Source organism: Urocitellus parryii, unplaced genomic scaffold (genome assembly GCF_045843805.1).
Source record: "Urocitellus parryii isolate mUroPar1 unplaced genomic scaffold, mUroPar1.hap1 Scaffold_48, whole genome shotgun sequence".
Taxonomy (NCBI): Eukaryota; Metazoa; Chordata; class Mammalia; order Rodentia; family Sciuridae; genus Urocitellus; species Urocitellus parryii.
The window spans coordinates 4188277-4214919 of record NW_027554049.1 but is presented as its reverse complement, the minus strand read 5'-3'; the positions used below and the strand labels follow the sequence as shown (position 1 = coordinate 4214919).

At 46.8% G+C, this 26643-nt stretch overlaps 1 pseudogene; it reads right to left on the bottom strand.

Annotated features, from left to right (window-relative positions):
- Window positions 1-4993: 4993 nt before the first annotated feature.
- The window catches only part of LOC144252574 (leucine-rich repeats and immunoglobulin-like domains protein 1), a 50260-nt pseudogene continuing 28610 nt past the window's right edge, over window positions 4994-26643 (bottom strand).

Genomic DNA, 26643 nt, shown 5'->3' with positions numbered 1-26643 from the left:
ATATAGCCTCCAACAGACTTGGTCAAAGATGATTCTTTATCTCAATACTCTGAGTCTAGGAAATTTAGAATGTTACAATATTTGTTTTATGAGTTGGAATTTTTAAAGGAGTCATTTGACTGATAAGAAACCACTTGGAAATAAATTCAGTACTAATATATAGCCACTGTAAATGAAATAAAATCCACAATTATAAATAAATAATAAAATATATACCTTCATTAATGCAATTAGGCATGTGCTGTTTAACAATAGATATACGTTCTGAGATATAGAAGTATATCCCCAAATGGGAAAATATAACAGTCTTGGAAGTGTACAGTTCATTTCACTTCCCTTTTGCTTAAAGTATTAGTTGAAAAACACTTGTACCTGAATAGAGCATCAGGTTACGTAACTAATTTGGGTGCAAAATCTACCATTGAGAAAAAAAATTATGAGCTTATCTTACATCATTAAAAGCAAAGAGAAAAATCACTCCACACAAAGAAAAGCTGACCTATGTTCCCAGCCTGTTAGTATATTATTAGTGTCATGATGCCATTGGCCTCTGGAAGGTAACATTTGGTTGCTGTTTGCATTGTTATTATTGAGTGTTTATATAGCACATTCATCTTTAATTGGGTTTAAAAGGTCACTTGTGATCTAAGCATTTTCCAGGTTACCCTTCTTTTCTTTTCTTGAAGTTGGTGACGGTGTTTATTTGGTTTGTTGTACTCTGAAAGATTCCATGCTCTGAAAGATACTCTGGACACTGAGGATATATCCAGGATACCTGTCTTTAGAGCCTACCTCTGTACCTGTGGGAAACATTTAAGATCTATGTGTCCTCATCTGGTTAGAACAAGGCTCCCATCCTCAGCATTCATCATCAGTCTGTAGATTTTTGTCCAAAGTAGATAGTTGAAAGAGGTAAATTGTGTCTGGCTCAAACTTCTCTCTCTATTGGAGAGAATAAACTTGCTCTTCTTCAGTAGGTAAAGTAGACTGTCTCTAAAATTCATACACTGTTTTGCAACTATTTTTTAAGGACTTGCACCTAAATGACTTAGATTGTCAATGTGTTCATAGTCACAATTATATTGATCTGTGCTACTCTTTGACCTGCTGCCTCAATTTTATCTGGTCATGCAGTTCAAGGGAGCTAAATTTTTGAAAAATTTTATAAATTCTTGTCAAAAATGATAGGGATCTGATTTCAGTATTGTGGCTTCTCAAGGTTATATAGAATTTGAGTTGCCTGTGTACAGGACAAACTGCAAGACAATTTATCTTTTCTTTCTACATTCTTCCAACTCTCCATTCACCACTTCTGGTCAATTTGGAATTCACCTCAGATCCATGCTAAGAATGGGATTAACCCTGAATCCTAACACAAGTAAACCCATGGCTATCACTTGGATAAATGTCCACCAAAAGCCTATGTCTTAAAGAATTGGTTATCAGCCTTTAGTGTTTCAGGGAGATGGTGGACCTTTTAGGAGGTGGGGCCTATTGGAGGGAAGTTAGGTCATTGGAGCAATGCCCTTGGAGGGGATATTGAGATCCCAGACCTTTCTTGTCTCTCTTGGCTCTCTGGCAAACATGCAGGAGTGCTGCATATTCCCACCATGATGGACTGCCTCACCTCAGGCCCAAAGGCCATGGGGCCATGCAACCATCTGAAACTGTGAGCCAAATGAACCTTTCCTTATTAATGATGATTATCTCAGTTATTTGGTCATAGCATTGGAAAGCTGACTAACACCTATTAACGTCAACTGATCCAGTTAATGCCCAAGATGCTTCCACCTGGGAGTCCCTACATGAGATGGCACTCCTTTGTGTGCAAATATGTTTGTATGAAAACAGAAGAACTCTAAACGTGTCACCATGACTCTTACCTAGCTATGCCTACTTCCCTCCTAAGAGGCCTCAAATTTTAAGGCAGAAAGTCAGCCACCGGGCAGAGATTATTGTCTGGCATATAGAGCTGAGTACTCCTGTCTGCATCAATAGGGAAACATTTTAACATTCAAGCTCTAGAAAGAGTTTGAAAATCAACTACCATCAAGACCTTTATCCCTGGCTTTCATCACCTTTTTCATTAGCCCGAGCCTGTGCAGTTCCTTTTCCATTTCTATTATTCTCAACCAAGGCCTTGGGTTTCCAAATCTTTGTTCTTTTGAGCCCCTAGCTATTTCTTCCCATTTTATTCCACCGAACTCCACCTCATACTCAATCTGTCCACCCCAGGCTCACAAGTCCTTGCCTGAAGTATGGCCACGTCTTTTGGATGAAGCCAGAGCTGCATACTGTCTGCATTCCATCACTTCTAAGCAATTCCTTGTTCTTCCTTCTATAGGGGATTGTAGGCTGATTATTAAATCAGATTCTTGCATATACCCTGTACTGAGATTTACTTCCCATTTGATCCCCAACTGGGGTAATTTTCAGATATTTAAAAATATTCACACATGGCTTAAAGCTTTGACAGCACCACTAAACCTCACCATCTTCCACCCATGTCAAGACACAATCAACATCATAGCCTCACAGTTACTTGCTTTTCTCTATTTCTTTCATCCATCTACTCCCATGGCCACACCCTAAAACTTGCCATCCCCAAAACTATCCCTTTTCTGATGCTTTATATTTCAATACCTCATTCCTTACCCACTTTCTTTGGTGATGTTTGTCACTCATTCTCTTCCCTTCAGTTTTTGGACACTCCCTTTTGCACACTCTATCAGCAATTCTCTGACCTTTCATCTTTTTCTATTGAGCCTAGACCTCTTCATAAATTCTACTTTTCCTGTAACTCCATTAGGCTTATCTCATTATATATTTCATTATACACTCCAGTTGTCAAATCTTGCTAAAGAAACCCAAAACTTAAAATATATAGCATCCTACCTCTGGACTCTCATCAGATACTGAACATATAATTGGATGCTATTTTACCATCCAAGTGACATATATTATGTTAAAAACTGAACTTACTCTATCAAAATTTGGTTAAACTTGAGTGAAGAATTTGTTGTTGACTTTCACAAATTACTGTTTGTAAGATGTTTAAAATCATTATCTTTTTTGCATTTAAAAATGAAGAAATGTCATGCTATATTTGGCATGGTATCTTCTAGACCAGGAATGGAAAATATACTTCTTTGTCATGTCAATTTCAATTGCTTAGAGTACCAGTAACTCATTTGTATTGACTACTGAACATATAATGAATAATTTGGTTAACAGGATTTGGACATTAGAGGATTAGAGAAGGTAGACTCTTTTCCAAGCAGTGCTTAGATGATATGTATTCAACCATCAGGTTTCAGCTTAAACAGTATTTCCTCAAAGACAATTTATCTTGAAACTTGATCTAGATCCTTATCATAGCTCTTAACTAATATCCCTGCCCTAATAGACTTTTCTATTATGATTACTATGGTATCCTATGCTTAAGTGTTTAGCAAATGCTTAATAAATATTTGCTGAATAAGCTGCATGGTTCTAACCTGCAAACCTGCTTTGCACATACTTTTTCTAGCCAAAAAAAGCCATTTGTTGTCTCCCTAAGGACAGCATATATCCCAATTTTCATTCCTGCCATATGCTCAACACTTATAAATGAACCTTTATTAAAGATACTTCAATGCCATTTGTTAGACACTTTAATATTTTACATGTTTTCAATGTACATTGTACCAAAATTTCTATAAATAAATAACTTTGTATATAAAAATAATACTTCCTCTTTCACATTGCCTCTCAAAAGCAGCAAATTCACATATTTTGTGGAAGTAACATTTATCAGTTAATAGTTGAGGACAAAACAATGGATCAATGATGACCTCTGGAACAATGATGAACTCTGACAGGAAAATCTGATATAGGTAGCCATTTGGCTAATATCTCCCTTCAGCTTTTTGGCTAAAGAAATGTACTTTGAGATTTTCTTAAGGACCTTATTTGTTTCAATGTAATTTTCAGTGAATTATATATTGGCATTCACAAGACTGTTAGCTACAGGTCTCAAAAGTGCAAACACACCCAGGTCTAGGGCTAAATCTTATGTAGTCCACACCCAGTCCCATCTGTGTGAAGGGAGGGCATGGGTGGGCCTGCTCAGGCTCCTCAGTAGACATGAGCTAGCCCTGGAAGGTGAGAACTTGATCTTTTTTACCCCCAATGTAATATTATATTGGCAGAATTAAAACGTCACTATTGAAAAATCCACAGGTACCAACACCAGCAGCCTTTGCCTTAATAAAAAGCCTCAGCTAACAATCCGGCAACGTGGACAAGACCACATTTGCTTTTAACAAAAAGTGAGCTTCAGAGAAGGGAGAAAGTCCTACCATCCTAACCCATGGTTTGTGGTGGATTAGCAACCTTCACTCCACCCCTCAAAGAAGCAAGCCTCCAGGGAAAAGCCCCTCACAGCAAAGACACATTGCAGGAGCCACCAACGCAGGCCAAACATGACTACAAAGAGCACACAACACCAAGGACTCCCTTTCCTTCCAAACCCACCAGGAAACCCAGGAAACAAATGTGGTTTTTGTCTCTAAATTCCTGCCATGCACTAAGGCACCGGAACTATTCCTAACCCCCCCTCCAAGGAAACAGCAACCTTATAGGAAAATAATATTGTCAAAATTGTATAATTCTGTTGTTAAACATGCACTAAAGATTAAAATAGCCTCTGTCAAAGATATATAATATATAGGAAATCTCTGAAAACTCTTATGTACAACCGTATCAAATACTTTTTCTGCCTTTTGTACACAAATAGCCTCTTGCATTTCTGTGCTTCAGATGCGAGTCCTCTGCCTGGCTTGTACTCCACACGGAAGTGACAACTATGTACTGCTCAGCGACGCTGACCCTAAGCTGCCTCCCTGGCTCTCCTTCCCGTGGACACTGGTGTGACAGGAGCTGAGGTAGACAGAGCCTAGCTTTGAGGGCGCTGACAGCAGTGGTCCCCTCCGTTTCCCAGGGAGCTATCCTGTCAGTGGTGTGGACTCAGGACTGGAGTCACATGCATGGGGGAGGTGGCCATTGGAAAGGAGCTGGGCTTCGCTGAGTGCTGGGCTTCGCTGGGGACAGCAGGAAAGGCCAAGGAGGCCTCTGGGAGCTCCGTGCTGCCTGAATGGAATGCAGGGCAGGGCTGCAGGTCTGCGGGGTCCGTGTCGCACAGCCTCACTATAGAGTACAGGCGGAGAACCCTGGGGAAAGAGAAGGCCTTCAGAGCCAAGTTCCAGCATGACCATCTGTGGTGGCTAGTGCAGCTGCCAGGGAGGCCAGGAGGACAGTAAGGGATCACCTTTTCCATCTAGGGACACTGCCGGCTTCCTCAAGGATGTCAGCATTCTGTCGTGGTTTCTGGGGTAGAGGGACCCGTCCCTGGCCCCGCTGTGAGGATGATGTGGAGAGTCTCCTTGGTCGCCCTGGCTGGGATCCTGGCCACGCAGTGCACTTGGCTGTGTGCTGTCCCTAAATGTGGGCTGAGGGTAGGGGGCCTGCTCCTTGGAGTAACTGTCCACGTCAGCATTGCAGTCACTGCACACGAGTGGGCCACTGGGTTCTGAAGGAGAGATGGGCCAGGTCAGAGCCACCCCCACAGAACAGGCCACCCACCCACACCCAAGTGGGGTCCTGCCCCTCGGCCCTGCAAATGCCTTCTCCCCAAAGACCTTCACAGAAAAGGCTGGGCACATGCCACACTGTTAGTGGAGATGGGGTCCTTCTTGCTCACATGCCCCAGATTAAGCAAATCTTATACTTAGAGAATGTAGTCATGCTACTGTGATCAGAGGCAAAAAAAAATAGATAAAAGAAAAACCCCAACAACTGAATTAGGTACCATGCAGGGTTAAGAGTTTTCTGAACAATTAGAAATTTAACCTCAAAACAGCCTTGGTGAACTGATACTAAAACCCCATATGTTGCTTATTATTCTGGAAAATTCTTGCTCAGGTTTACTGTACCATGAATAGTAACTAACAGACACACTCCTATAGAATTAAAAGGACACCAGGCAAGAGCTTCCTGTTTATATACTAAATCCCAAATTTAGAGAGTGCTAGACGGAAATGTAGGAGCCTCCCCTCTTCATTTAGTGAGTGGGTCAACCCAGATTTTGATTTCAAAAAGGCATTGTTTTTCCTGGTGGAAGCATCACCTACCCATCTTAGGTGGACCAGGTGTCCCAGTGGCTTTTTCTGTTACTTTCCAGGGCTCTTTACTGTATCTAACACAGAGCTTGGGCTACCTCCACATGATGCTGTGGACGTCAACCTCTGGAGAGGCCTGCATCTCTCAGACACACACCTGCAACAGACTCCCCAGGTTAGAAACTACAGAGGACGTCTCAGTGAGCTTGAGGAGCAGGATGGGTGGGGCTGCTGCTGTAGTCTCTCTATCAGTGGTGAGTTACTACTGTGCCACCACGAAGCTGGCAATGGGCTTGTTTTCTAGTACCACTTTCCCAGCAAGCAGTCCTTGAGCATCTGCAGCCATGTTAGAGGAGCAGCTCTCTCAGGCCCAGCCTACAGCTCAGCAAGCGCTCACAATCTCCCACCAACTGAAACAGCACCCCCTGCAGAGATCTTTCCCTGCAAGTCTGGAATACAGAGCAGGTCTAGGCACTGCCCCTGCACTCGCATCCCTTGGTACCATCATGGTGCCGGAGCCCCCACAGAAATCCCAAAATCCAGGGATGCTCAAGTCCCTTATATATAATAACACACCATTTGCACATAACCTAAATACACTGTCCCATGTAAGTAACCTGTACATTAAGCATTGTGACTAATAAAATGTAACTTTGTGTGCACAGCTCTTGGACTGTGTTTTGGGGGAATAATGGCCAGGAGAAGAAGGCTGCATGTTCATGTACCTTCTCTGCCCCGGATATTTCTAGTGTGTAGAGACTCGAACCCACAGATACCAAGGGCCAACTGTGGAAACAGGGCTTGGATTCAGGGCCTGGGGTTTCCCTTCAGCTGTTTCTGACAGTGGTCCTACCTTATCCCCACTGGGAGGCTTACTGCTAAGCCCAGATGGTGACCTTCCTGGGAGACAGGATGTTGAAACCTCTGCAGAGTTTGCACAGACCAGGACTGAGCTGAACAGCAGAGTCCTGGGCCAGCAGCTGCCTTGTTCACCTAACGCTCCCTCCCACCTAATGCCAGACACCTGAATAGGGAGCTAGAGGCCATCTCCACTGATGGAGGACAGTCACCTAGATAGAGCTCCATCTCACTGTGTCAGAGGCCTTACCGTTGCTCTCGATGTGCTCGTTGGCCCAATGGCCACCCTCAGTCCTGATTGAGGTTTCTTGCCGGTCAGAAAGGGTCCCCTGAGAAGAGAGGTAGCTTGGAACATCTTGTGGCACAATGGTTTCATCTGCAAGGAGATAAGACAATGAAGTATTCAGGATTTCTGTGACAACAGATGCAGATGTGCATTCACTGTCAGGCCCCGAACAGGATCCCCTGGCAACAGCCATCGAGGCTGTGCAGAGACCAAGAGTCGGTGCAGGTAGGAGGCCCTCCCAGAACTGAGCTGAACCTGAGCCCAGGTCAAAAGCATGTGAGATCACAAAAGATGGTAAAGAGTGACAGGAAGGGAGACAGAACTAATAAATCCACAGCACTGTGATGTTTCAGGGACAATCCACTTCCTCTTATGTGGAGGACATCAGCAGGAAGTTCTTTTTTTTTATTTTTACTTGTCAATAGACCTTTAGTTTATCTATTTATATGCTGTGCTGAGGATTGAACCCCAGTGCCTCACTTATGCCAGGCAAGTGTACTACCACTGAGCCCCAGCCCCAGCCCCAAGGCAGTTCCATTTCTGGCTCTGCCCTGAGTATGAACCCAGTGTCCGCAGGCAGGACCAAGGCTTCAGGTATCCAGAACCACATTCCCAGAGGTCCTGAAGTTCCCAGAGCATGAGAGCTTTTGACGAAGAGTGTGGACCTGGCTTCTCCTGCCCTGGAAATGAACGGCCACTGTGCCCACCTGTGTTGGTGATGCTGTAATCCTCGCTCTTCTTCCTGGTTTGGTAGATGATGCACACCCACACCAGCGACATCAGAACGATGCTGCACACCATGGTGATGGTGAAGATGCCATGGTGGTCCTTCCTACAGCCAGGCATGGGCAAGATGCTCAGCTGGCTGTGAGTGTGCTCCGTGCCTAGCGTGTTGGACATCTCGCAGGTGTACTGGCCCGCGTCCTCCAGCACCACGTTCTGGACCACCAGCAGCTGGTTGCCAGGGGTGAAGTGGTGCCTGTCGGTGAGGCTCAGGGGGCGGTTCCCCTTGAGCCAGGTGATGCGGGGGGAGGGGCTGCCAGTTGCTGTGCACTGGAGGGCCACTGTCTCCCCCACAGACACCACGAAGTCTTCCAAGGGTACCACCAAGGATGGGGTCTCTGCAAGAGATCAAGAGACGGCACGCTCACTCTGGGGCCTCAGTGCTGTGGGTCTGCTTGATTCTCTAGACATGGCATAATCCCACCTGAGGGCTTTCGTCAGTGTGGCAAGCTTTTCAGAAGATGGCTGATCTCTGGTCATAAAGGTTCCTGTTCCCAAACTGTCCTGTGTCCCTGTTCTTGACTAAGACCACACCCCTCCTGCATGCTCATTGGTCACCAGTTGCTCAAGGCTCTGACACTGCACTGGCCTTTAGTCTTTTTAAAGAGATAGGAGCCAGGATGGTGGGGCATGCCTGTAATCCCAGCAGCTCAGGAGGCTGAGGCAGGAGGATTTCAAGTTCAAAACCAGCCTCAGCAATTTAGCAAGGCCCTAAGCAACTCAGCGAGACCCTGTCTCTAAATACAAAATAGGGCTGGGGATGAGGCTCAGTGGTTGAGTACCCTGGGTTCAATCCCCAGGACCCCAAACATTTTTTTTAAAGAGGAAAATACTCCTAAAAGCAGCCCCAAATTTCAAACAGTAGCAACACCTTCCCATAACCCCCAGGGTCCACAGAGCAACTCCGCAGGCCTTCCCCTCAGTGCCATTTCAGACTCATACACATGCACGTGCACACATACCCCCCAGAGTACACCAAGGGTCGAACCTAAGACAGTCAGGGTGGCATTCGCTGACACAGAGCCTGCTGAGTTCTGGGCGATGCAGCTGTAAAGGCCCATGTCATCTATTTTTGCATTAGGATGAAAAACACATCGTTGTCATCTGGCATGACATGCATGCGGTGCTCCCAAGCCACAGGGAAGTATGTACCTCCGTCCTTCTTCCAGGCAATCTGGGGGTTTGGGTGGCCGGTGGCCGCACACTCAAGGGGAGCCATGGTGCCTGTGCTGGTGGTGATGTCTCTTGGCATTTTGGTAAATGATGGCAGCACTGGAAAACACACACAAAGGGGGAGGTCAGAGGACAGCTGGCTGCAAATTCTGGGAACACCTCTGGGGCAGAGACCCCCAGTGTGCGAGGGCCACTGCTCGATACCTCCCCGCACTGTGCCACCGCCAGCCCAGGACTGCTGCAGCCACTTCAATCAGGAGCAGTAAGCTTCCCAGAGAAAGTGGCAGCCTCTCCCCACCACGGCCTGGCACTTCCTCCACCTGTCCACTCCAGCTAGGGATGGAGTCTCAAGCTGTGGCTGAAATTCTGACTACTGCACCTCATAGGAAATGGGTCACACAGGTGGGACCCTGGGAGTCGGGGCCTGAGGCTCGCCTGCCTTTAAAAGCCACCAGGACAGAGCCTAGGAAACAGAAATACCTGCTCACCAAGCTGCAATCACAGAGGGAAGGTCCATGCATCCCCAGGGCAGCCTGAGGGCCATGCTGCTGAGCACACATAGGCAGAAGCACTGGGCTCACTGGCTCAGGCTCAGCAAGCAGTGGGACACCAGAGTCAGTGTCCAGCTGCAAGGCAGGCATCACCACGCTTCCGGTCCAAGCTTCTCTGGTCAGCCAGGCACCATGGCACTCCCCTGTCATCCCAGTGGCTCAGGAGCCTGAGGCAGAAGAATAGTGTTCATAGCCAGCCTCAGCAACTTAGCAACTCAGTGAGACCCTGTCTCTAAATAAAATATAGGAAAGGACTGGGATGTGGGTAAGCATCCCAGGACCTCATTTACCTGGTGTAAATAACAAATGCCCTGGCAGAGAGTCACTTAGTTGCCTGAGTCTTGAGGTGGCAGTGAGGCCTCTCTCTAAGAATACGCCAAGACAACATGAGTGTGGTCAAGTTTGTTCTGTGGTCGGCGGGACTGACTGAGCGCAGCCCACCAGCACTTCTGATGACCTTCGAGCCAACTCTGTCACTGGCACTTTAATGATTAGAAAAATCTCCCTGGGTTCTCAGGTTGTGGGGAGATGCCCACTCACACTCCTCCCGTCCCCCTCCCAAAATAGCAGCCCTGAAGAGAGCAGCTCTGACAAGCTGGTTTCTGAGTACAGGACCTCGTCCCACCCTTCCCCACACCTGTCCTGCTCTCTGCTGTCTTGAGAGGTGGGGACCTGCCCCTGCCCAGGCTGGCCTGTGCTTCCATAGCAGTGCCACCCACTCAAGAGCACAGCTTCCCCAGGGTCTGGGATGTGGGACCTAGAAACTGGACTGCGTGGTTCCAGAGAAGTTTAAGGCTCAGCTCTGCCTCTCACCCTGCCTCCCAACAGTCACCCAAAGCCCAGGGAGAGGGTGCTTTAACCTGCAGAACCTGCCCTAGGCGAGCCCAGGGTACAGTGCGGTCTAATCGCAGGTCTGCCTTCGTCCTCTCCGAGGTGGGCAGCTACCAGGGCAGGGTGCCTACGAGAGACCAACAGGGGACACCTACCATTCACCTTGAGCCGGGCCTTGTTAGAGTAGGTGGAGCCAAAGTGGTTGGTGATGACAAACTGATAGCGATTCTCATGGCCAAAGGTGACCCTACTGAGGTGCAGGGTGGTGGTGTACTCCATCACTTCCCCGTCCTGCATGCGCACTTGGGAGAAGTTCTCTGTCGGCGTTGGCCAGAACCTCATTGTTCTTCTTCCAGGCAAAGGTCATGGGGGAGCTGCTGCTGCTGCTGGCTGCTGAGCACTTGAACCAGATGCCCTTACCCACCACAGCTGTTGTTGTCTCTGGCTGGGTGATGATCTGTGGCTTTGGGAAGTAGTCTGGGGAGAGAAGGGCCACCATGAGGAGACGGGGACCAGCTGCTGTCACACTCGCACAAAACCAGGCCAGGGACACCAGGCCCCACCCAGTTGAGGCCTTGAGCACAATCCTGGACTAGAAATGGGCCACCAGTGCTCAGTCACCCAGCCCTCTGGAAGCTTCCTAGAAGCCCACACCCACTGCACCTGTTGACACGGCCACACAAGAGGTGCCACTTATTGTGGCCACACAAAGGACTCTGGCACACTGGCTTCCAGAACGTTGGGACTCCCAGAAATCTGAACTCCCTTAAAATGATGAAAGTACTACAAAAAATGGTCAAAATCAATGGTTCCAATTTCTGGAAAATCAAACACAATGATCCACAGGGTGTGGACTCAAGAAAATGGAGGCCTCTTGGAAAGAGAGAGGAGCTCTCTGGTGTTATGAGTTACCCGAGTCCCACTTGCCTCCACCCCACTCTGTGACAGCCTTGAGACTCAGCAGCTAGCAACAATTGAGGGAGAAGGTGGAGCTCCCCCAAAAGCCCCATGCGAGCAGTGTCACTGTGTGACCTGTCAGGCCAAGACCTGGAAATCCCCACTCATGAGGAAGGCTCACCATAGGAAGCCCTGTCCCCAGGTAACTGATGAAAATAGTGGCCACTGTGTAACCATACCACTGTCCAAGGTGACTGTGCCCTTCAGGGTGAACAGGACAGTGGTCAAGAAACTGAAGGAAAGTCAGGTGGAGGAGATGCCAGCAGCAGGCCCTGTGAGGTCCACCAGAGTCCTGGGAATCAGGAAGTACACGCCCACGTGCAGGGTGGACACACACCCTGGAAAGACCTCAGGGGAGCCCTCGTTTCTTGCCTGGGCTGAGATGGCAGACACGCACAAGCAGGAAGTGAGAGCACATGCCAGCACATACATACCCGGCCTGGGTGAAGGACACAGAATTTGCTGATGGGTGTGACTTAAGGACTTCTGTGTCCAACACTGGCTACTCACTAGCATGCCAAGCAGGAACTCAAGGGGTTGTACAGAGCAGGCTCCAGGACACTCATCTAGGAGAGGCCCTAAAGGAATGGTGACGGGCCAGCAAGCCCTGGGGGAGGACGGGAAGATATGAGTCTGGACTTGCCATGTCATTTTACTTTTTTTGTTTTTTGGTACTGGGGATCGAACCCAGGGTCACTTGACCATGGAGCCCCATCCCCAGCCCTATTTTGTACTTTATTAAAGACAAGGTCTCACTGAGTTGCTGAGGACCTCTGCTAAGTTGCTGAGGCTGACTTTGAACTCGAGATCCTCCTGCATGGGCTTCCTGAGCAGCTGGGATGGGGCCTGTGCTACCACACCCAGCATATTATTTTATCTTAAATGTCTAATTTTCAACAACAAATTATGAAACAGGAAAAAAAAATGTCAATACAAACTGTCCCTGAGGAAACTGAGATCTTGGACTCATTAAACAACATCAGCTATTATAACAATACTTGAAAAACTAAAACTATGTCTAAGAGAATTAAAGCATGAGAACACTTTCTTACCTGAGAGAAATGATCAATGAACAGAAACTATAAAAATGAACCACATACAAACCATGGCATTTACAAGTATAGTAACTGAAATTAAAAATCCACCGTTAGGGCGGATATAGCTCATTGGTAGAGTGCTTGGCTTGCATGCACAAGGCCTTGGGTTCAATCCTCAGAACCAAATCAAAATAAAACAAAATCCACCCTAGGGCTAGGGCTGTAACTCACTGGTATAGCCCTTGCCTAGGATGGGTGAGGCCCTGGATTCAATCTCCAGGACCACATAAAAAGAAAACTAAGTAAAATAAAGGTATTGTGTCCATCTACAACTAAAAATATTTTAAAAATCCATCCTAGAGGGCTCAGTAGCAGAACTGAGCTTGCAGATAAGTCAGTGAACTTGAGACAGGTCAGCGGAGATATCCAGTCTGAGAATCAAAGAGAATGAAGAAAATACAAAGAACTTCAGAGATCTGTGCAAGAGCATCCAGCATGACAACACACAGATCATGCAAGTCCAAGCACAGGACACAAGGAGGAGGGAGAGTATGTCTGAAGCCCTGATGCACCCAAACTTATAAACTGGATGAAAAACATGCACCCACATATCTGAAAAGTTTAATTAACTCTAAGCAAAATTCATTCAAAAGGCCTAGGTTCATCATATTCAAGTGTTAAAGGCCAAAGACAAAGCATTTTCAAAACAGCACAAGAAAAACAACTTATCACGTACAGGGGATCCTTGAAAATATTTGTAGCTGATTTCTTATCCAAAACCAGGAAGGTCAAGAGGGAGAAATATTCAAAGTATTTAAAAAGTCTGGAAATCTCAGGTGCAGCAAAATTATCTTTCAAAAATAAAGATGAAATAAAAACATTCCCAGATTTTTAAAAAATATCCAAACTGAGAGAATTTACTGCTAACAGACCCAACCTACAAGAATTACCTGTGGTGCATGCCTGTAATCCCAGTGGCTCAGGAGGCTGAGGCAGGAGGATTGTGAGTTCAAAGCCAGCCTCAGCAAAAGTGAGGCCCTAAGCAACTCAGTGAGACCCTGTCTCTAAATAAAATACAAATTAGGGCTGGGGATGTGGCTCAGTGGTTGAGTGCCCCTGAGTTCAATCCCTGGTACCCCCTCCTCCAACAAAACAAAACAGTAAATGAATTAAACACTCTGATCAAAAGGCAAGGAGAACCATAATGGATAAAAAAACTATGACCCAGTATACACTACCTACAAAAGGCAGTTTAGATCCCAAGACAATTAAACAGTCACCCAATATGAGACAAAATATTTTATCATGTAAATGGGTCAATCCATCAGGAAGACATAAAAATTATAAATATATGCACCTAACAGAGCTTTACAAAATGTAGAGCACAACCTGTCAGAACCGAAGAGAAGAACAGACAATGTAACAATAATACTCTTATTTCCAATGAAAAGCTAGGCAGAAAAACTAGGCAGATGGACAAGGAGAAAGAAGACTTGAACAACAGTATAAACCAACTAATTCTAATATACACCCATGGAACTCTCCACCGAACCATAGCAGAATACTCTTTTGAAATGTACACGGAACAATCTCTAAGATAAGTCAATATTTTAGGTCAAAACATAGGTCCAATAAGTTTAAAAAGATGGAAATCACACAAAGTATCTTTTTTGATGACAATGGAACGACTTTTAAATCCACAGTGAAGAGAATATTTGGAAAGCAACTTGTTGAAATTAAGCAGTGCACTTCCGCACAGCAGAGAAGAAGTCACAGGGATGCTGGAAGATGCTATGAGTTGAATGAAAACAATGTGTTTAGTTTTCAAGTCTCGGAAGCTGCGACTAAAATGGTGCTCGTGGACTTATTGCTGGAAATGCCTGTATTGAAGAAGTTTAGGACTAATAATCCAGTTGTTTAACCCAGAAAAAGAAGAATAACTACAACACCCCAAGCAGGAAAAAGAAATTAATCACGATTTGAACAGAAATGAAAGAAGGAGGACAGGAAAATGAGAAAATCACTACAAAGCAAAAATTGGTTCTTTGAAAACATCAACAAAATTGAAAAAACCTTTAGCTCGACTAGTAGGCAGGAGGGAAAAACAAAAGGCACAAAAAAGGGCACCCTACTACTGTCCTTCTTCCAGCCAAAGGAAAATAGGGAACACTCTAAAAAACTGTACCCAGCTAACCAGACAACCTGGCTGAAATGACAAACTCCTAAAACTGACTCAAGAAAAAGCAAATTCTGGCTCAACACTAAGGAGACACTTTAGAATTTAAGAATTTTTAAATGTAGAATTAAGAAATTCCTATAAAGAAAAGCTCAGACTCAAGTGAATTCTACCAAACATTTAGAGAGAGAACCAATCCAAAACTTCCAAAGCATTTTTTCTCCTCTTTCTTTTTTTGGACAAGTAGATGTAAAGAGAATATCTTCCAACTAATTTTATACAAGTATTACTCTAACAACAAACACCTAAGAAAAACATCACACACACACACACACACACACACACACACACACACCAACAACAACGTAGAGAACACAATGTCTTTTATAAGTATAGATGCAAAAACTTCAGCAAAAATCCCAGCAAACTGAAATGTACAGCACCTAAAAAGAACCACATACTATAATCAAGTTAGGTTGATCCCAGGAAAGCAAGGTTTACCATTCAAAAATCAATGTACTGGGCTGGAGATGTGGCTCAGCGGTAGCGCGCTCGCCTGGCATGCGTGTGGCCCGGGTTCGATCCTCAGCACCACATACCAACAAGCATGTTGTGTCCGCCGAGAACTAAAAAATAAATATTAAAAATTCTCTCTCTCTCTCTCTCTCTCTCTCTCTCTCTCTCTCACTCTCTCTCCTCTCTCACTCTCTCTTTAAAAAAAATCAATGTACTAGACCATTATCAATAAAACAAAGGGGGGAACCCTATACAATCATCTCAGAAACACACACACATAGATTACACACAAGACAGAATCCAATAGATTTTCATAATAAAATATTCAAAAAATTAGGGTTAAGAAAGGAACTTATTCAACCTCATAAAGGTCATCTTTGAAAAATCCACAGTTAATATCACACTTAGCTGGGCTCAGTGGTGTGCACCTGTAATCCCAGCAGCTTGGGAGGCTGAGGCAGGATTAAAGCCAGTCTCAGCAATGGCAAGGCACTAAGCAAGTCAATGAGATTCTGTCTCTAAATAAAATACAAAATAGGCCTGGGGATGTGGCTCAGTGGTTAAGCACACCTGGGTTCAATCCCTGGTACCTGCCCCCCACAAAAAATCATTGTAAATGGAATTCTTTTCTTGTTTGTTTATTTAGTGCCTTGCAATTGCTGAGGGTGGCTTTGAACTTGCAATCCTCCTGACTAAGCCTCCCAAGCTTCTGGAATTATAGGCATGCACCACTGCAACTGGCCCTAAAAATATTTCTAAAAAAATTTTTGCACAACTGTCTAGAAACTGAAAAATCACCACCACAATTCACAGACTAGGAAATTGTATTTACAAATTATAGACCGTATGAGGTCTAATATTTTGAATATTCTAATATTCAGAACTGACAACTCATAACAAATATAGAATTCTGAATGTGCTAATATTCAGAATTGATAACTCATAACAAAATAGAGAAATGAATAAATGACTTGAGTAACTATTTTTCCAAAAAAGCTATGCACGATCCAATGAGCATCTAGAAAAATTATTCAACATCATAAGTCATTGTGGAAATGTTAAGACTACCATGAAATTCTACTCTGTTCCCACTAGCAAAATCTAAAATAAAAAAGATAGCAAGTGTCTGAAAGCACGAGGAAAAACCAGAATCCCGTACATTGCCAGCAGGTGTGTAAAATCCTGAAGCCACTTTGAAAAAACAGTTTGACAGTTCTTCGGTCACACCTAGAGCTACCACAGGACCCAAAGATTCCCTTCCCAGGTGCAATCCCAAGAGAATTCACATAACTAGTGCATGAATGTTCACACCAACATTAATCATAAAACCCCCAAAGTAAGCACCATCAAATATCCGCCATCTGATGCATGGATGAAACAAAACCTATATCCATACAGCAGGATGTCACTGAGTCACAGAAAAGGGACTGATGCTTTAAAACTATGCTCAGGGGCTGGGGCTGGGGCTGGGGCTCAGTGGTAGAGTGCTCACCTAGCATGTGTGAGGCACTGGGTTTGATCCTCAGCACCACATTAAAAATAAACAAATAAAATAAAGGTGTTGTGCCCAATTATACCTGAAAAAATATTAAAAATAAAACAAAACTATTCTCAGGGGTGCGGGCAGCTCAGGCCCCAGATCCAATCCCCCCACTGGGGGAGAAGACCCAGCAAAGTGAGAAAAGGAGAGTTCCTCAGGCCACATGCCGTCCACCAGCACTCATGTTAACTGTCCAGAGCAGGCAGGTCACACACACCCATGGACTAGTGACCGCCATGACTGGTGGCCAGGAGAAGAGGGAATGCCTGCTAAGGCGTGGGGTTGTGGTTTCTTTCAGAAGTGATGAAAATGTTATAAATCAGTGATGACACAAATTTCGAAGACTCTAAATCCAAAGTTCATGTTTTAAAGAGACACATTTTTATGACATGGCTGTGCTGGAAGATGTGGCCATCACACTGCATTGCCCCATCTGGATGGGCTTGCCCCAGTCTGCGGGACTCCCCTGGGCAGTGTGGAGCATTCCAGCACAGAGGAGCCATGCGGAGATCCTGAAACCCTCAGCCTGGCTCTGAGGTGACCTGAGAACAGCAAGCTTCTAGAACTGGTCAAGGCATGCATCAGTGACCCCCAGCCCCTCTAAATGGCACAGCAGACAGTGGTCCACAACCAGAAAGGGAAGCAGGGAACTCAAAGCCCCATCAAGGCTCCAGAGCACAGCTTCTCCCAGGAGGTCACACACCATCTGCCGAGTCGCAGGATGGTGGCTCCTCACGCTAGGAAATAGACAGGTTCAGGACGGTGGGACTCAACACCTGCCCTGCTTCCCCAGGGCTCCCAGCCTAGGACAACACAACTCCCAGCCTAGGAGAACCATGCGTCCCTGGAGTTCCCTCATGCGGTCCCTGCCTGAGCAAAGAGCTTGTCATGCAATACCACAAGATAGATGAAGCAGCACCCTAAAGCACCAGGAGGGTGAATCTAATATCCCAAGTCCAAGGGCAGTGAGCAGGAGGAAGAGGCAGGCTGCTACATGGCACACACTCTGACCACAGACCCACAGAGACTAATATGCCAGGTCACCAGAGGGATGCGTGTGGGCCCGTGATGCGAGGGACACACAATGGGAGGGACCGGGTAAGGACTCCGGCAGTGAGTGCAGCATGAAGTTCCAAGGCCCCCCGGGAGTGTGCCTGCCACCCGTAACGCTTGCTCACATTAAGTAACAATTTTTATAGGCCAAGCCTACTAAAAGTGGGAAAGGAGAACTCCCCCCCAAACTCTCCTGAAAAATAAAGAAACCCAACTGGACTAAATTAGAGCATTATAAAACTGAAAATTTCCACCTAGCAAGGACCTGTTCCCCCAACACAAGCAGAGATCTAGAAACAGGTGCAGACACGCGAACATGGCCACATTCTCCAACCCTTGGCTACGCAGCTCCGGCAGTGCATGCAGGACAGAGAGGGGACCCAGGTTCCCTCTCCAGGGGTCACCACTGTGGCTCTCAGCTTGGGCAACAGTGAGCTCAGGTGCCCTCAGGCCCAGCCTGGGTGTCTCACCTGGGGATCTTCCAAAGGGATGCGGGATGGGGGGTGTGGCGCTGTGAGCCTCCATTCACATCCACCTCGTCCACCAGGCACGACAGGTAAAGAGAAGAGCCAGGTCCCTGGGGAAGCTGACCAAGATACAAGCACTGAAGACACAAAAATTTTTCCACAGTCAATGGGTCACCATTGCTCTGTTCATGCTCCCAGTTTGGTTCAAACACACTGTTTCTGTCTGTCTCTGGTGTTGGGGCTTGAACCCAGGGGTACTCTACCACTGAGCCACATTTCCAGCTTCTTTTTTTTTTTTTTGAGATAGGTCCCACTAATTTGCCGAGGCTGATCTTAAACTTGTGATACTCCTGCCTTGGCCACCCAGGTCACTGGCATTACAGGTGTGCCACACCATGTCTCAGAGGCCTAAGGTACCATCACTCTCCAAGAAGCTACAGTGAGAAGGGTTCTTTAGGTTGCCCTTCCCAGACAGAGCCCTTGACTTCAGGAGCTTTTCCATACCCAAGAAATCCCTGGGGACAGAGGCTCCTCATGGGGACCGACAGGCTACACCTCTATTAATCCAAAATTAGGAGGTAGGAAGGGCCTGGAGCTCAAAGCCCTGACAGTCCTGCTTTGGGCCTGGCTGGCCTGGACATCTATCCTTCTTTCTGCCAGAACAGGGCCACTGGTGGGCCTGCCTCTGAGCTGCTTTTGCCCCCAAGGCCTGCCCCCCTTTCTAGTCCACTGCTCTCTGGGCTCTGGAGGATCTGCCTCCACAGACCAAAGCCAAGGGCACTTACAACTCACACAGCTTCTGACAGAAGTTCCACCTGCTGCGGTGGATGTGCAAGATGGAATTGTGGCTGAGGTACAGCTGGTGCAGGGCCATGAGGGTGAAGAGGGAGCCGCTATTCACTTCCACCAGGCTGTTGTGCTCGAGGTGTCTGCAATGACAGTGCCCAGGGTCAAGGGGTCTGACCTTTACCCAATACCCAGTGTGCCTGGTCAGCGCTCCGATCAGACAGGGCGGTCACACTGAGGATGTAAGAGCACATGGGAAGCATGGAGACCCCCTGGTGTGAACTCACATGATGGAGAGAAGATGGGCAGACCTCAGTGGAGGGTCTGAAGGCCAAGACATACTCAGAAAGTTCAGAAGGGCAGGGGACGTTAGCTATAAGTCAGTTTTAGCTGAGTCAAAGTGAACCAGACAGATGAGAGGGCAGAGAAGCTCTCAGCAAGGGCAAAGCCAGGAGAGGAACAGAGAGAGAAGGGGAAAAGGGAGGCAGCCCTTATCCTCATCCAACTGATAAAATTCACTGTGCCAGGAGACATGGCATTAGCTCTGGGGTCCAATGACTGTATGATTTTTGTTTTTCTGGTACTGGGGATTGAACCCAGGAGTGCTTAAACACTGAGCCCCAGCCCCAGCCCTATTTATATTTTTTATTTAGAGACAGGGTCTCACTGAGTTGCTTAGGGCCTTGCTAAGTTGCTGAGGCTGGCTTTGAACTCATGATCCTCCTGCCTCAGCCTCCTGAGCAGCTGAGGCAGTGTGTGCCACTACTCCTGGCTCCATGACTACAAGATTTAAATCTTGATTTTGCCATTTTGATGGCTTAATGAGTCTGAACACCTGCAAAATGGAAATATCCAGAAGAATCCACCTCACGGCGCTGTATGGAGAGGAAATAGAGAATGTACCTTGGGGTTGTGGGCAGTGTGAGGATCTGGCTCCGAACAAACTCATTAAGTATGCACAGTAGGTCCCTGACTTACAATATTCCAACTTGTGATGTCCGCACTCTATTAAGGTGTGAGACTAGCACACATTCTGCAGAAACTCTGCTTGGAATTCCGAATCTAGATCTTTCCTACCTGGTACAATCCTTTCTCAATGCTGGGAGTGGCAGAGAGATGGCTCTCCGTCAGCCCTGTGCTCACCAGAGACAACAGCTAACACTCTACCATGTGTTGCGCTGCAAGCTAGGATGCCCTGGGGACTAGGAATTAAGTGTATTTTCAACTTATGACATCCTCAGCTCACAGTGGGCTTCTCGGGGATATGACCCATTGAATGAAGAGCATCCATGTGCCATTCCCTCACTTCTCAGAATCCTCACCAATGACAACTCTGCCCAGACACCTGGTTTCTCTCATGGAAGTTACTGATGCACATATTGCTCTTTTTTTTTGGGTACCAGGGATTAAAATCAGGGGTGTTTAACCACTGAGCCACACCCCCACCCTTTTTTATATTTGATTTAGAGACAGGGTCTCGCTGGACAGGACCTTGATAAGTTGCTGAGGCTGGCCTCAAACTTGCAATCCTCCTGCCTCAGCCTCCTGAGCCACTGGGATTACAGGCACATACCACCATGACCGGCCCTAATTTGTATAAATTCCTTCCACATAAAAATGAAATGGTAGAGCCTCACACTGTTTTCTTCTGAAAATTCTCTTCATCCTCAGACCATCATCAACTTAGAACTTCAGATTCTAAATGACAGGCTTGAGGAAGGAAGAGTGTTCTGGAATATGCACCACAGAGCTCCAGCCCAGCTGAAGTGGCAAAGGAGAAGAAGCCACTGGCATCCCAGTCATGCAAAGCAGAGATGCTTCTGCACCATACAATGTGGGGCCTGGACCTAAGCTTCTGGGCTTGGTTTCAGTTATAAAGACAAGTAGTGAAGGAAAGAAGTGGGTAAAGATACTGGTGCAGGTGTGTCAACTTGGAAGTAACCAACTGCAAACCTGAAAACAGGAAAACCAAGAGGAACTGCTGAGACCCAACTGTCTCCTGTGAGAAGAACGGGGATGGGGAAAGAGGGGGAGGGAGGGGATGGATGGACGATGGGTGGGCAGCAGCTGCTTTCCTTTACTATCTGATTCATTCATGCAGAGGCATTACCTCTGATGAAAAATAAACAAATTTAAATGTTGAACCACAGCAGATTGCATTCCTCTGCTTTTTTTTTTTTTTTTTTTGATGTTGCCTTTATTTCTGGCAGGCCTCAGCTCTGATATTGGACACATCTGGCTGAAGAAAACATTCTCTTGATAAAAGCTGCAGATCTGCACCAAGTGCCTTGATGAGCTCACAAAACAGAAATAAATCTCCTGTGATGAACTATACATTCTGGGTCCACCTGCACATCAAGGAAGACTGTCAGACCCAAAATGGGGAGGGAAGGAGCTTCCTGTGGAGTTTGGGAGTGAAGAGGATGTAGGGAAGCATCTATTCCACAGTGAGGAAGTGGGGGTGGGAGGAGGCCCAGGAATGGGGCTGCTTCCTGCAACACCTGACCTGATTCACAAAAACCTCCTCCAAGAGATGTTCCTACTCTGCTATGGAAACACAGATTTGGTTGAGTCTGCAGAAACACTGAGTTGGGACCACAGCAAGGCTCAAAGGACAGGTGGCCTTCTGGGCGCGGTGGCGCAGGACTGTCATTGAGGCAGCTCAGGAGGCTGAGGCAGGAGGATCATGAGTTCAAAGCCAGCCTCAGCAAAAGTGAGGCGCTCAGCTACTCAGTGAGACCCTGTCTCTAAATAAAATACAAAACAGGGCTGGGAATGGGGCTCAGGGGTCGAGTACAATCCCTGGTACCAAAAGAAAAAAAAAACAAAAAAGAAAGAAAAAGGAAAGGTGGCCTGTTCTCCACCTAGTGCTCAGCTGAATAGAAACACACAGGCTTCCCCACTCCCCACAGAGGCAGGGTGCAGAGGCCATGGCCTCACCCTTGGGCTGGAGCCCTGCCAGGGCCCGCCCGCACTTACAGCACATGCATATTGGACAGCCCCCAGAAAGCGCCATCAGTCAGCTTGCTGATGTTGTTTCTCTGGAGCTTCAGCATCTTCAAGCTGTCCAGGCCCTGGAACATGAGGCCCTGGATCAACTGAATCTGATTCTGATTGAGGTCCCTGAAGACAAGAAGCCCACAGACTCAGAGACTCCCTGTGCACATTCCATACACACACACATACATACACACACACACACACACACACACACACACACCCATGCCAAGTTTCCCAGCCAGTGAGCCAGCGGGTATCGAATGCAAGAACATTTACAGTCAGGGCATCTGACGGGATCTCCATGTACGGGGCAGAGTGAGCAAGAGCAGTGGGGGACACCCCATGAAGCATACACATTCATCTGCTTGCTCTAGTACTAGAGAGCCTTGGGGGACTGAAAGGACTCTGGGTGGCCTGGAGGGGCAGGGAAGGACACACGGAGCTAATAGGAAAGCCCTGGTTTCCCCCAAGTATTTCTACAGCATCTCGTGACCCAACCTCCTCAGCATCATGGAGACCTTCTCCACAGACAGCCCAGGATCCACACCCTGCTGAGCCTCAACAACTGTTCTCATCAATTTAAACCAAATTTCTACTACTGGCTTGTTTTCCTGATATTTACTCTTCCAATAATAAAAAGAAGTCAAAAATCAATCAATCAATCAAGAGCCAGGCGTGGTGGCACAGGGCTATAATCCCAGTAGCGTGGGAGGATTGTGAGTTTAGAGCCAGCCTCAGCAACTCAGAGAGGCCCTAAGCAACTCAATGAGACTCTGTCTCTAAATAAATTACAAAATAGGGCTGGGGAGTTGGCTCAGTGGTCGAATGCCCCTGAGTTCAATCCCCGGTACCAAAAAGAAAAAAAAAAAAAAAGCAAGAGACAATCATAAATCAACCACCTTGTAAGATTTAGGAGATAAAGATTGCCATCTCCTGCTTACTGCCTCTAGCCATGCTAACTTCCCGCTAAATTCAAGAAATGTCAAGGATACCATCAAGCCTGAGGTACATATTTTACGGGTACCTTTAAAAACAACACTAAAACCTCTGAGATAAATAAACAGAATGCATGCAGCCTAAGCACTAGCCATGCTAGCTAACAAGCAGGATTCCTCATGTCATTGAGGAGGACACCAGCAGGGACCCATACTAAGTGGACCTCATCCCTGCAAGATGAGGTGCCCCACCGGCACCAGACCCAGCTCCAATCTGCTTTTACTAGGTGTTGCCATAGGGGCATTAAATACGGTTCATGCAGAACTTTACTGGGGGCGGGAGGGAGAGTAGGGGTTGCATTTGGTGCTAGGTCCTTGGGGAAGTTTGGCCCACATAAAATTGGGCTATAACCTTAATTAAAGTGCTGGTTTCCGTACTCACAGTTGTGTCAGCCTGGGTAACTTGAATGCTTTTATAGGAAGCTGGGTGATCCTGTTTTTGCTCAGGCAAAGAAAAAGCAGCGACTGTGACAGGCCATCGAATGCTCCCAACTCCAGGGTGCCAATGTGATTGCTGGCCAGGAGAGTCAGGAGAGAAAATGTCACAGCCACAGGAGGCCTTCCTCATTCTGTTACAGTCACCAGACCCAGCTGGATCCGAGCTGGGAAAACATGCTAAGACATACCCAGAGGGACAGGTTTCCCAAGGAGACATCTGTCATCACGAGGCTTCAGAGCCTGCCCTGCCACTGCAGGTGGCAAGACTGTCCAAGATCAACCTCCACTCAGCCCAGAGCACCCAGCACCTGTGGCTAGTGGGCCCAAGAAGGCAGGAATGACTATCAGACACCTTCACCCCCAGCCCTGCTGCAAACCTGCCATCCTCAGGCCACAACTGGCCCGCCACCCTAGGGCAACCGAGAAAAGCCCTACACAAAGCACAGAGTCAGCTCAGAGGCCCGGTCAGATTCCATTCCACGATTTGCGGAATCAGTCTTTAATCCTGAAGTGGGTCTCATTTTTGGAAGTACATAATAAGTGTGTACAAGCCAATTCCTTTAAATTATTTTAAATACCTGAAAGAAACCCTTTAGTTAAAGAGACCTGAGCCAAATTCTTTAAAAAGCAAGCCATACCACGCCTGTAATAACAGTAGCTCAGGAGGCTGAGGCAGGAGGAACGAGAGTTCAAAGCCAGCCTCAGCAAAAGCGAGGTCCTAAGCAACTCAGTGAGACCCTGTCTATAAATAAAATACAAAATAGGGCTGGGGATGGGGCTCAGTGGTTAAGTGCCCCTGGTTCAATCCCTGGTACCCCAGACCCTGCCAAAAAAAGACAAGCAATACTTTTTCAGGGCCATCTCCTTTGACCGTACCGAGTGGATGGACTGCAGTGTACAACACAGATATGTGTGTCACACTGTTTGCAAAGCATAGCAAGCAGTGGAAAAAAAGGGGAAAAAAAAGGGAATAAAATAAATCAGTATTCCTATAGGAAGTTACCCCTCAACACCCTTCTTACTGCTTTTCCTAGACAAAATTTTGGGTTTTTTTTTAAACAAACAAATAAACAAAAAACAGCACCTAAGTGAAAAGGAGAAAGCCCAGAGATCTTCTACCATGGATTGAAGGAACAAGGCTCCTCTGGATTCTTTACCAGGCAGAGCCCCAGCACAGGGCACATGAGGATTCTCTACAAACGGGGCTGGACTGTTTGTTCTTGACATTCCAGATTAGAGAACAGCCTCTGGGATGAAGATAGAGCAGCCACAAGCTGCCAAAAGAGAACGTCCCTCCTGCTTTCCTGCAGGGACAGAAGGTCAGTGCAATTCCATTTAGCAGTTGGTGGTTTCTTGGTTCTGAGCAAGGGAGTATCGGGTGGCAGCTGGACACCTCGGGACAGGCTCCACCTGAGGCTTAACAAAGGCCAAGTCCTCCTGTTCCCTATTTTAGCACCTTGATGCAGCCTGAGAATGACTTGGAAAATTTAGGGGCCAAGGTTCATCTTCCCTGAAGAGATGGGTCATGACCACCTCTAAACAGGACTCGCAAATGTGCTCCAAAATGACACCGAAACAGTGATGACAAAGGAAATGGAAACTCACTCAGATTTGGAAATGTCTCTTCAGATTCTTCCCCAGAAGGCATGGGTGCTGCAGGTTTTATCATTTTTACTCCTGTTTACCATCCACACCGCAGGTAAGATGGGGCCCGAACACGGGTAAGAGACACATCAGCACAGTTCTGAGAACCCACAGAACCAGGAGCCGCCTTCCCAGTCAGATCCCGTGAGCTGTCTGATCACTGTGCGACTCTAGGAAGAAAGAGCCTGGAGAGTCTGCAAAGTGCTCTCTCTGAAGTGTGGGCCTCTAAGCTTCCCTGAGCCTTCTCTCCAAGATCTGCTGGGAAGCAGCCAAGTAAATATGAGTAAAAGCAAGCTTTGTGGTCAGGGCAGACCTCAGAGTCTTGAACTCTTCTGTCTGAGGGGTGAGCTTCCTGGACAGGCGAGTCCACCTCTGCCAAAGGTGTCCACCTTGAGTGTAACACAGATGAATACTATGGGATTGGAAATGTTCCATCAGTGGGCATCAGAGGCCAATCCCTCCTGCCTTGCACCATCCCCAGGGCTGAAAAATTGTTATGGTTTGGATGTGAGGTATCCCCCAAAAGCTCACGTGTGAGATGGTGCAAGAAGGTCCAGGAGAAATGACTGGATTGTGAGAGCCTTAATCCAACCAGTGAATGAATTCCTGATGGGATTAACTGGGTGGTGGCTAGAGGCTGGTGGGTGTAGCTGGAGGAGGGGGCATGGGGGCGTGGCTTTGGGGTCTCTATTTGTCTCTGGAGAGTGGAGTCTCTCTCTGCTTCCTGATCACCATGTGAGCTGCTTCCCTCCACCACATTCTTCCTCCATGATGTCTGCCTCCCCTCGAGCCCTGAGGAATGGAGCCTGCTATCTATGGATGGAGACGTCTGAAACTGACAGCCCCCAAATAAACTTTTACTCCTCTACAATTTTCTGGTCAGGTTTTTTTAGTCACACAGTAGTGAAAAAGCTGACCAAAGCAGAAGTGAAATATGCAGACTGTGTACAGACCTGGGCAACAGAGGTCTCCAGCTGACCTAGAAGCAGAGGGACAGCCCCAGCCACAGAAGTACTTACAGCTCTCTTATGTACAGTCCAGGGGGAAAGCAGGCACTCCCGATCTCCGTGATATTATTTCAACTCAGATCCAACACTTCCAAGGAAAGTTAGGCATTCAGCTGGCTCCCATTCACGCTGCAGATCCTGTTGTGTTGCCTGAAACACACAAGTGGAGGGGTGACTCTGGAATTACTTTTTGCAGAGTAACTATAAGAGCCAGGCATAGTGGTGGACACCTGTAATCCCAGTGGCTCAGGAGGCTTAGGCACGAGGACCTTGACTGCAAAGACAGCCTCAGCAACTTAGTGAGGCCCTAAACAACTCAGTGAGACCCTGTGTCTAAATCAAATATAAAAAAGTATAAGAATTCTCTTTCCTATTTTACTAGTTGTT